Genomic DNA, 11771 nt, shown 5'->3' with positions numbered 1-11771 from the left:
GTGTTGATTATCCATTAGAACATCTGTTTTCCCCCTGAGATTTGTATTGTTTAATTCTCAGACATTTCTTCTTGCTATAGCATGGCATTGCAAAATAAAATATCCACAAACAACATAGCTGCTGGAGTTAACGCCTTGCATTACTCTCCCAAGTGACTTTTCAGTGGGTGGAGTCTATACCAACCAAGGAACCCCTGACCTACTCCGGAAATAGAGATCTTTTTTGTGTCCCCAACGCTTAGAATTATTTTGGGCTTGTCACTTACCAGCAATAGAACCCTATGTGGGTCAGTTAACCCTTGTGGACTTCTGTTGTTCTTATCTGTAAACTTGGAAGGCTAGCCTGAGTAATCCTGTAGTCCTGTCTGCTTTGGTGCCACTAGTATAACTAGTATAACTAGTATAACTAGTATAACTAGTATAACTAGTATAACAAAGATTTTCATATGTAAACAAATTCAACACTGCACCAAATTCAGAATGCACTGACCTGGTTGTTACTAGATTTAGCCTATCTGTGGAAGGGGTGGGGGAACAATAACTGAGTTTACTGGCAGCCTGGGTGAGTCAAAAGACCAAGCTATTTTTGGCAAAGACCACTAAACTGACTCAGGCATTTATATGCATTTTCTCAGAAAGGGAACCCAGCTTAAATTCCAGGGGAATACCTACACGTCTGCTGCAAAATCACTAGTTAAAGGAATGCCCTTTTACTGAATAAAGAAGCCACACAAAGAATACCAGTTGGGTGGTGTGCTGGGCAGGCTCCAGTGTTTTCTAGATGGTAAGGTTGTCAAGTAACCCAAATATCAAAGGACACATGGCTCAAGAAGGGACATATTTGATTCCCTCTCCTGTTTCCCCACGTTGACTTGAATTAACCAGTCTTGAGTTTATTAGTCTTAAACAAAGGTTGACTGGTAAAGAGTCCTTTGTCAGTCTGTGAGATACAATGAACTAGAATTGGGAGAGAGGGTCAGCAAGTGTTTCTCTTGCAAGCATGAGAACCTGAATTTGGCCCCTTGAATCCATGTAATAAAAAGCCAGGCACACACTAGTAACCCCTAACTCTGTGGAGACAGACAAACAGATCACTGGAACTTTCTGGTCAATGAAGGGTCCTTTCTCAAAAATAAAAATGTAGACAGAGCCTGATGAATGACATCTGAGGTTGTCTCCTGACCTCCCTATACAAAAGTACACATGTACACCTGCACATACATGAACACACACACACACACACACACACACACACACATTATGGCCATCACAGTCATCCAATGAGTCATAGTATACTAAGTTTAAAAGACAACATTCAAACTGAAGTCAACGAGTGAGTCTTTGTTTTGCATGTAGATAATTTAAATTAAAATAGCATTTTTATTTTATTCTCTGGATTGCTGTCATATGAAAAGTACTGAAATTTGAGAAATGTCATCCCTGCTGAAGATAGGTGTCTACCTGCTGTCTGCCAATGAGGTGACACAAAGTAGCACATGTCATTGGGGATTCCAAAGCCTGTACTGCCAGTTCTGCTTTCTTATTAACTCTTATTATCTTTGCTCACTTGAACAAGAACACACCATTGGGAGGCCTTGTTTCCTCGTCTATATGTAGGGATAATAATTATACCTAATGGTGTTATTAAATGTATATCAGAAGAGTTACCTACACACACTAAGCTCTAAATGAATACTATCAGTAGAAGTTTTAAGTATATGGATGAACTTCAAACTATACTTCCATACAATTGTATACATTGAATCTCTATCATGGTATCAATAAATTGACACTCCTACATCCCTGAACCCCCCCCCCCCCGAATTGATCTATTTTTCTTTTAAGTTACATGTTTGTCATTTCAGAACCATCTCGTCAGTTCAGACGACAGTTAAGGAGATTCAACCAATCATCAATATGAACATCTGGAGACAAAAGAGCAAAGTCAACCCATCCCCCAGCAAAGAGGGAATAGGGAACTAAATGAAAGCATCACTCAGAAAACTGGTGGGGAAAAGGCAAAAGAAAACTGCAAGCTGATAGAGTAATATTTGTACTCTGATGTGAGTCAATCCTATGCCTTATTATTGAAAAATTTAGCAAGTCAACATAGTTTATCTTTCTAGTTAATTTATTTGTTTACTTTGCATCCATATTGAAGCATCCACTCCATTCTCTCCTTCCAGTCCCTCCCTCTCTACGTTCCCCATTTCTCCTTAGAGAAGGGAAGACCTCCCATGGACATCAACCAGCCATCAACCATCAATTTGCAGTAAGTCTAGGAGACTCTTCTCCTACTGAGACCAGATAAGACAGCCCAGTTAGGGGACAGGGGTCCAAAGACAGGTAACAGAGTCAGAGACAGCCCCTACTCCAGTTGCTAGGGGTCTCACATGAAGATCAATCTGCACATCGGTTAGTTTGTTTTGATTGAATTGATTTAAGACACAGCAGTTGACCGTCAAAAAGATCTAGTTCTTCTGTTAGACTCCTGTATCCAAAGCCACTCCATTGACCTAATGAGTCAGGAGCTGATGAACTGTGAATCTTTGTTCAAGGCCTGCCATGGTTGTTCCACTGAACCACTGTGATGGGTTGAATTGTAGTTTTTTAATTGTTGTACACTGGCCCATATTTGGAGAAGGATCTGTCAAGCTGTAGAGCTAAAGGAGGGCGTTAGAGTGGACTCACATCCATTGTCACTGGAGTCTCTAGAAGAAGAAGCTAAAATGGTGAATCAGGCAAACACAGAGGAAAATCTATGAGAAAACAGAAGAAGAGTTGCATTTAGAGTCCACAGAAATACCTCGGGTTTTAGAAATCAGCCTATCAACACCCTGCTCCTGCACACTTTTGTTTTGTTTTGTTTTGTTTTGTTTTGTTTTGTTTTGTTTTGTTTTGTTTTGTTTTGTTTTGTTTTGTTTTTGAGACAGGGTTTCTCTGTATAGTCCTGGCTGTCCTGGAACTCACTTTGTAGACCAGGCTGCCCTCCAACTCAGAAATCTGCCTGCTTCTGCCTCCTGAGTGCTGGGATTAAAGGTGTGTGCCACCACGCTCGGCTGCTCCTGTACTGTTACAACTCTGACTTTTTTCTTGTGACTTAGAGAAAACATACCTCTATTGTCTAAGCCACCCGATGTCTGTTCCTTTGTTATGAAGACTCTGGCAAACCAGTACAAGTAATACTTGTAAATAATAACTATGGGACCCTTCTTTTGCTATTACAACCTGTTTTGTAACCTGGGTAGTTCTTTAGCCTTTAAAGCTCCTGATAAATGGAGTCCAGAAAATTCCAGAATGGCTAACTCTATTTTTTGGAACTTACTCTTTGTGAAGAATTTTTCATACTCGGTACTGAGTGTTCATTATTCTAATGATGAAGGTTCATAGAGCTGACACTGGGGCACTAGAATGCTTCCAGAATAACCACACATTCTATTTACCGAGTGCCTAATGCTGTGTATATTGATTTGATTAGTTAATATTTTAATTCACTGAGAGATATTTTATGAATATTTTTCATTTTATTTTTTTTCTGAATAAAGAGTAATTGACCATGTCTACAAGTCAAATGTACAACATATTGTATATGGGGTTTTCATCCCTAGAGAAATTTGAAGTTCTGAGTGTAGTCTCCAAATGATGACATCATCTTAATAGTCTTGGTTTTACTGCTTTGTTTTAGGTCAGTCTTTGTGTCTTGAGAAGAAATATTTTCGATGTATAGGATGCAATGTGCACATCACAAGCTGCCCATTCCTATAAATTACAGGTCATGCTCCTGTCAAGAAGCAAACTTTAATTATCATCTCCCAAGATTCTAACTGCTGTTTTTACTGAAACAATTGTTCTGGGCAGAAGCCATCCAATGAAGTTGTTTGAACTAATTCAATGTCCTGTACGATTGACCCCTAAATCATTACCACTGTGAGGGACTCTTCATATGCTAAAGTGCAAACCAACAGCCTGGCTAACATTTAATAAAAGTTTTCACTTTGGCTGACTCTATTCAAGCTCGTATTAACAACGCCAATGATGATAATGGCAATAATAATTATGGGTAACCCTTATAAAATGCTTTCATGACTCCAGCCTAAGCCTTTAAATGTACTGGCTCAGTTAATATAGGTAATTGTTGATGTAGGCATTATTTCTTATTTGCATTTTATAAAAGAAATACAGAGACATTTAATGACCTCAATAAACTGGATTCTTATCAAGTCTGACTTGAAAATTCTGCTACCCGTTGTGAGGAGCTATTTACAAAGAGCATGCGTAGTTGAAGGAAGGAAACATCAATCCTCCACACCACATCCTAATCCGTGAGTTCACACCTATATGGGATTGCATAACCAAATGTTGTGGTACTGAAAACTTCTGGCAAAAAGGTTTCTGAACATGAAATTGATATTAAATGCATTGAAAATCCAAGGTGTTTCTGGAAGTATTTGTGGCATGCTGCAGTCTTGGTTCTGAACACACAGAATGCATCCTTGAAACTGTGCATGCCACCATGCCACACGAGGCCAATGAGCATTTCCAGGATGACCTCAGCTCATAGTCATGACTCAGAGTGTATTTACTGTATTTACGTGGATTTTTTTCCCCTTTGGGACTGGAAAGATGGTTAAGTTAGCAAGAGGTCTTGTTGTATAAGCATGAAGATAGAATTCAGAACTTTAGCATCCATGTAAAAAGTCTATCATGGTTTCAGGTACATGTAACTCCAGTGTGGCAGGGGGTTGGCAATGAAGATTGGCCTGCTGGGGCTTGCTGGTCATTAGCATGCTCAAAACTCTCTGAGATACAGGGACAGGGACAGACTCTCTCTCTCAAGAGTATAAACCAAGGGCAATAGAGGCCATCTAAAGGAGCCTGGCCTTCATACATGTGCATAGGCATGAACACCTGTCCACACATATATGCACACACAATTTAAAAAATAACCACAAAGTTTTCTGCTTATATAGAAACATAATGGTTTTACTATGGAAAAGAAATATATTTACTGTTTTCCTAGCAATATACCTTAACATAAAAGTTTCAAATTAGTATGTATTTTGAATTGTATTGTGCTAGAATGTTGATTTAACATTACTGTTTAAGTTGCTGACTTGTGTGTGTTTGAATCATTGGAAAATATTGGTTTGGGATAAAAGTAGAATTTTAAACAATCTCTGATATGGCCCAAGCACACTTCTGCCACTTTATATTATGTGTTTATGTTAAATCTCAGTATTGATGATTATAAAATCAGAATTTCCCATAGCCCTGAAAAATGCTGAACACAGCCTGTGCCCTGCAGTATCAAGCATGTAGCCAAGTTTGAATTTTTAATGTAAAAGTTAAAAGTACATGACCTCATCCATTTGCAATTTTGCTGTTTTAAAATAATCAATAAAATTATGCATATGACAAAACTGTTCAGATAAATATTTACAATTTATTGTCAGCAGGTATCATGTGCACAAAAGTTTCAAAGGAAAAGCTGTTGCAAGCAGGAGTTTAAGAAGACAGGACATCAAGTGAGGTATGGTGTTGCCATCCCACAGTCACATCTCTGACCCAAAATTGTTCCTGTCTGAAAGAATTACAGGGATGGAAATGGAGAATAGCCTGAGGAAAAGAAGGTCCAGCCACAGGCGCAAAGTGGGATCCAGCTCAAAGGGAGGTCCCAAGGCCTGACACTATTACTGAGGCTACGGAGCACTCACAAAAAGGGATCTATCATGACTGCCCTCCAAAAGACCCAACAAGCAGCTGAAAGAGTCAGATGCAGATATTTACATCCAACCAATGGACAGAAGCAGCTGATCCCTGTTGTTGAATTAAGGAAGGCTAAAAGAAGCTGAAGAGAAGGGTGATTCTGTAGTACTGGACCCCCAAGACCTCTCAAACACTGCACCACCAAACAGACAGCATACACCAGGTGATATGAAGCTCCCAACACACATACAATAGAGGACTGCTAGGTCTGTGTTCATTCAGAGATGATGCACCTAACACTCAAGAGACTGGAGGCCCCAGGGAGTTTAGAGGTCAGGTGGGGTGGGGGTGGGGAATCCACGTGGAGACGTGGTGGGGTGGGTGGGAGGTGTGGGATGTGGAGCAGTCGGGGGGGGTGGATATGGGGGCCGAGAACAGAATATGGAGTGTAAAAAATAAATTAAAAATAAAATAAAATGTAAAATAAAGAAACCAGGCTCCAGGCAATATCTAGAGAAGAATGATAGCATCAGCTTCTTGAGGCTCTGGGAAAGGGTTCAATGTAAATGTCCTCTGTCTTAGCCCCTGGACAAAGGGCTCAGAAGATTTTTCCCAAGTATGTCATAAATTAGGTGTCAATTTCCTCCCATTTAGCAGCACAAGTCACTTATACCCTGGCACTGAAGTGAGCTACTCAAAAAAGTGGAAAGTCAATGATTCGTTTACCCCTGCTTTCCCAGGGCATATGTCCAAATTTAAAAAAAAAAAATGTAACAAACAACAAATAAAACAAATACAGACAAAAAAATAAATAAAAATCACAAAATGTTTACAAAATATGCTTATAAGCCAAGGATTTGAGAGTCAAATTGTACTGAGTTGCATATTTCATCACTTCCACATACCACGCGCAACATTGTGGTTAATTACTATTCCTCTTTAGGGACTCAATGGCATTGTCCATAGAAGGAGATCCTAATTCATTAGATTGACATAATTTCAGTAGCTACTGTCTATTACTGTTACTTTGCTCTAGGAAGGTCTGTGAAAGATGTTCTTATGGTACTCCAGTCAGTCTTCAGACCTTGATGAAGTGAGCATGGTATGCCTTTATTTTATACTGAGGTGAGCAACACAGAGGGACGAAATACATAACAAATGCCATGTGTGCCAAGAGTGATGTAGCTATGATGACAGCACAGCTTCATAGTGATCTCTCTTTCCTCTCTCTCTCTCTCTGTCTCTCTCTCTCTGAAAATTGATTTTTTTTGTAAAGATAGAGTGAGAACACAGCTCCCAAGCACCACAAAAATTATGCAGTCAGATTTCTGCAGAGTGCAATGGGTAAGACACTGGAAAACCATCTTCATGATCATGGTATGTTTTTTTTGTTTTTTTTTGTTTTTTTTTTTTTTTGCCTCGTATGTGTATGTGTGTGCATACATATACTATTTGAACATTCCATGTACAAACAAATGTATCTTAAGTATATCCATCCTCTGTTTTCTGCATCCAACCCCTCCCAATCATTGGCCTCCCAACTTCATTATCACCCTTTTAAAAATAACCCAGAGTCCAATTATTATTACCAATATCCACATGAGTATAGGGCCATTTACTTGACTTGGACACATTTCCATCTGCCACAGGTCCAAAGAAAACTACTTCTGCCTGGCCCCATAACCATCAACTGCCACTAGCTCTTCAGCTGTGTTGGGGCTTTGGGAGCCCCTCCTCAACATACGTTAGACTTCTTAACTGAGTTGGTCTTGTGCAGTTCTTAGTCATGTCATATACAGAAGGTGATGTTTCTGAGAATTTTTGTCTTCTTTTCTGACATACCTTCCCTTCCTCTGTATTCCTGAGCTTTGAGTGCAGGGATAATGGTAATGTCCATTTATGGCTGAGCTCTCGGTCAATTATTTTCAGAATTTTGAACATTTATAAATATCTACACTAACATGTACCCAAAGAACAGAGGGACCTTTCCAATCACGACAGAGATCCTATTCAAATACAAATATAAGCACAAATATTTAGAAGGCAGGGAGTTTGATGACATGGGTATTTAGTTAAATAGTAGGGTCGGGTGTTTTTGACAAGGTTTACAATATGTACATGAATTCTTTCCTGTCAATCAATTCTCAGATACAATCAGAAAGAAATTTGCTATTTTTAACAGTTGTGTCACTATTGCAAAGTTAGACACATCTTTTCTGACAGGTCAGTATTGTGGCGTTCAAATTCCCTTGCTGGGTGAAACCATTAATGCTATCCTCCTCCAGCTTCGTGTATAGCCCGCAATATATGAAAACTAGGCATTAGGGGAGCCTTTTCTAGTCAGTTCTGGGTAGATTCCTTTGTCCTAGAACCAACGTGTATTCATTCGTAGCAACAGGATCTTATCATCAAGTTGTGCTAGACAACCAAGGACAGTGGCAATAATCATATTGTTTTGTGTGGTTTTGAGGCCACCTTACTGAAAAACTTTTAGGGATGTGAACTGTATTGGGTGCTGAGACTTTTATTTAATAACTCATATCTTCTGGGAACAGCATTGACCACCCATGCAGAGCACCTCTGTTAAAACGTCTTTGTTTTTAAAATTAGCTTACAAACTACCGGGTTTTCATGAGACATCTACATTCATCCTTAATTTTGGTTAAGTTCTCCTCACTCCATCCTTTACCTCACCCCCTTCCTCCCACTCCATTTATACATTTAATTCCCAGTACTTGCTCCCACTATTCTTTTAGGAAACATTCATTCTATCACCTCTTATTATATATATATAGTATAATAAATGTATATAAATATATACTATTTATCATACATTATATTTTTAAAATATATATACATTTGTTTTTTTGAGACAGGGTTTCTCTGTATAGCCCTGGCTGTCCTGGCACTCACTTTGTAGACCAAGCTGGCCTCAAACTCAGAAATCCGCCTGCCTCTGCCTCACAAGTGCTGGGATTAAAGAACTGTGCCACCAATGCCTGGCTTATATATATTTTTATTTGGGATAAAAAAAATCATAGATCTCCATAAACTTTTCATACATGCTTCATTCTTACTAATTCTGCAGTATCTTTTTTTTCTTGGTAATTTTGGCACATTTTTTTAATTAGGTATTTTCTTCATTTACATTTCCAATGCTATCCCAAAAGTCCCCCCTTAACCTCCACTTTCCTCCCCAACGCCACTCCCACTTCTTGGCCCTGGCATTCCCCTGTACTGAGGCATATAAAGTTTGCACGACCAATGGCCCTCTCTTTCCCACAGTAACTCTCCTGGGCATATATCCAGAAGATGTTCCAAGTGGTAAGAAGGATACATGCTCCACTATGTTCATAGCAGCCTTATTTATAATAGCCAGGAGCTGGAAAGAACCCAGATGTCCCTCAACAGAGGAATGGATACAGAAAATGTGGTACATTTACACAATGGAGTACTACTCAGCTATTAAAAAGAATGAATTTATGAAATTCCTAGGCAAATGGATTGACCTGGAGGCCATCATCCTGAGTGAGGTAACCCAATCACAAAAGAACTCACATGAAATGAACTCTGCAGTATCTTACCAGTCTGCTGAACACCAACTTCTTCATTACAAAGGATATATGGGTGGTTCCAGAGATATCTTTATGATGCTCAAATTATTATAGCTATTATCTGATTAATAATGAAGAAAAATAAAAGAACACAGAATTATTTTTACTGAAATGTGAATACATAAGATGTCTCAGTTTATGAGGATGATGTCTTGAAGTACAATGAACAGCCCTTTATTTTGATTATAATTCACTGAAAGAAATTCTCCAAAGAGAGAGTGGAATTGGTCTCATGGCTTTTCAGATGTCCTTTCAAACGATGACTTCTAACCTGTCGATTCTTTTCCTGTTACTTCTGTGCCACTGTACCTGTCCCTAACAGATCCCCGGGTCAGTCATGTGCAGCTGACGTGATTTCCCAGTATTTGAGTCTGCTCTGATGTGGTTCCTTTCATGACTTCTTTCATATGGCATGTGTGGCTCGTGAGCCGGCTCAAGGTCAGTGGTATCCTCTTGCACCCATTTGTTCTCACTTCAAAATGAAGATTTTATTTAGATGAAAAATTGTGTTCCGGGAACAAATTATTTCACTTGAAAGCTTTGTCTCCTAATGTGACAATTGAAGGCTTTGTAGAGGAAAATAATCTGTATTCTTGTATTAACACTAACATTAACTTTGTCCTTACATGTACAGTGACAAATGAGAAATTCAGATCTATCACATTGTTTTGAATATTAAAGTGAAATCTATTTAGGGGAAGCTGGTGGTTGTACAAAAATCATTTTTTTTCGAATTACATCAGCTCTTTCTGAGTATTCATTCACCTAATATAGGAAGGAAAATGTTTCTCTATTTTTCTCTTCAGCTCATTTCCTTTTGCTAGAGGCACATTTTACATCGAATTTAAATATATATATATATATATATATATATATATATATATATATATATATATTTAGAAATATGCATATTTTATTTTTACTGGACACTATAAGGAAAATATTATTTTATTGAATGAATAAATATATAACTTGTTTTTAATGACCACAAGTCATTAGTGTAAATATAACACATTTGTTGATTAGATTTGTTTCTTTGTCTTTGTTCATATAGCATTACATTCCTTATTTTAAATCAGAGAAAAACAAAGACAGAGACAGAGAGAGACAGAGAGACAGAGAGAGACAGAGACAGTGAGAAACAGAGAGACAGAGAACTTACAACAGTATAGGCTTAGTCCATCTATCTATCTATCTATCTATCTATCTATCTATCTATCTATCTATCTATCTATCTATCTATCTATCTAAAACCTATTTCACTGGCCTTTCTCCATATACCACACACTTATATCACATTGATGTAACCTGGGAATTTATACCTATGACTTTGACTTTTTAAAATTCTCTCTTTGTCTTTAGCACTATGAAGCTTGAATATGCTATGCCCAAATGTTTGTATGGTATCTGTTCATGTGTTTGTTTGTGTGTGTATGTCTGTGTGTATACACATATTTGTGTGTTTATTCTTTTTGGTTGTGTATATACTATATCTATATATATCTAAATATGACTCTATATATATGGACTATATATATATATGGACTATAGATAGGTAGGTAGGTAGGTAGGTAGATAGATAGATAGATAGATAGATAGATAGATAGATAGATAGATGGACTATATATATATGTGGACTACATATATGGACTATGTATATGTATTTATATATGGACTACATATATGGATTATATATATGTGGACTATATATATATGGACTATATATATGTATGTGTATATATATATATGTACATATATATATATATTTAATAGCTATGTGCTTTCATTACCAATCTGTTCTGCATTTTTCATGAGTACTTTTAACACATTAATTAGAGTTACTTAATTCTTTTCTGTCTGCTAATTAAGTATCTGCTTTACATTTTGTCTGGTTCTAATAATTGCTTTGCCTCTTCAAACTTGTCCCTATTCTCTCTCCCAACATCCTTTGACATGTCTTGTAGTATACTGTAGTAGACAATAGGAATGGAGGCCTTTCATGTGAAGGTTAATGTTAATCTGGATAGAAGTAAATTCTATTTAATGCTTGTTGCGGCTGTAGATACGAGATATTTCAGATTTATTGCTACCATTCTTCCTGCTATCATTGGGCTTTCCTCTGTGCTCCTTGTTCCTTGGCAGAGAGTAGTGCCATGTAGCTCTTTGGTCAGTAATTTTCTGAGACATTTGTTAGCATAGTGATAAATGTAGAGAAGAAGGAACTGCTTGTAATCCTCTCCTTAGGTCTTATTGCCTGTGTATCTCCGGACAGTGAGCTGCACTCGTGAATCTAAATGTTGCTGTAGGCTTTTGCTCCTATTTCTTAATCCTTTCTCCTGCTCACCACATTGACTCCTTTTGGTGAGAGATGTACAATGGAGATTATATAACAGGAAAGAATTCTCATTTGGAATTGGGATTCATACTTGCTCTTTAGCAAAGACCTTTCAC

Source organism: Mus musculus, chromosome 15 (assembly GCF_000001635.26).
Source record: "Mus musculus strain C57BL/6J chromosome 15, GRCm38.p6 C57BL/6J".
NCBI lineage: Eukaryota > Metazoa > Chordata > Mammalia > Rodentia > Muridae > Mus > Mus musculus.
This window is presented reverse-complemented; position numbering follows the sequence as displayed.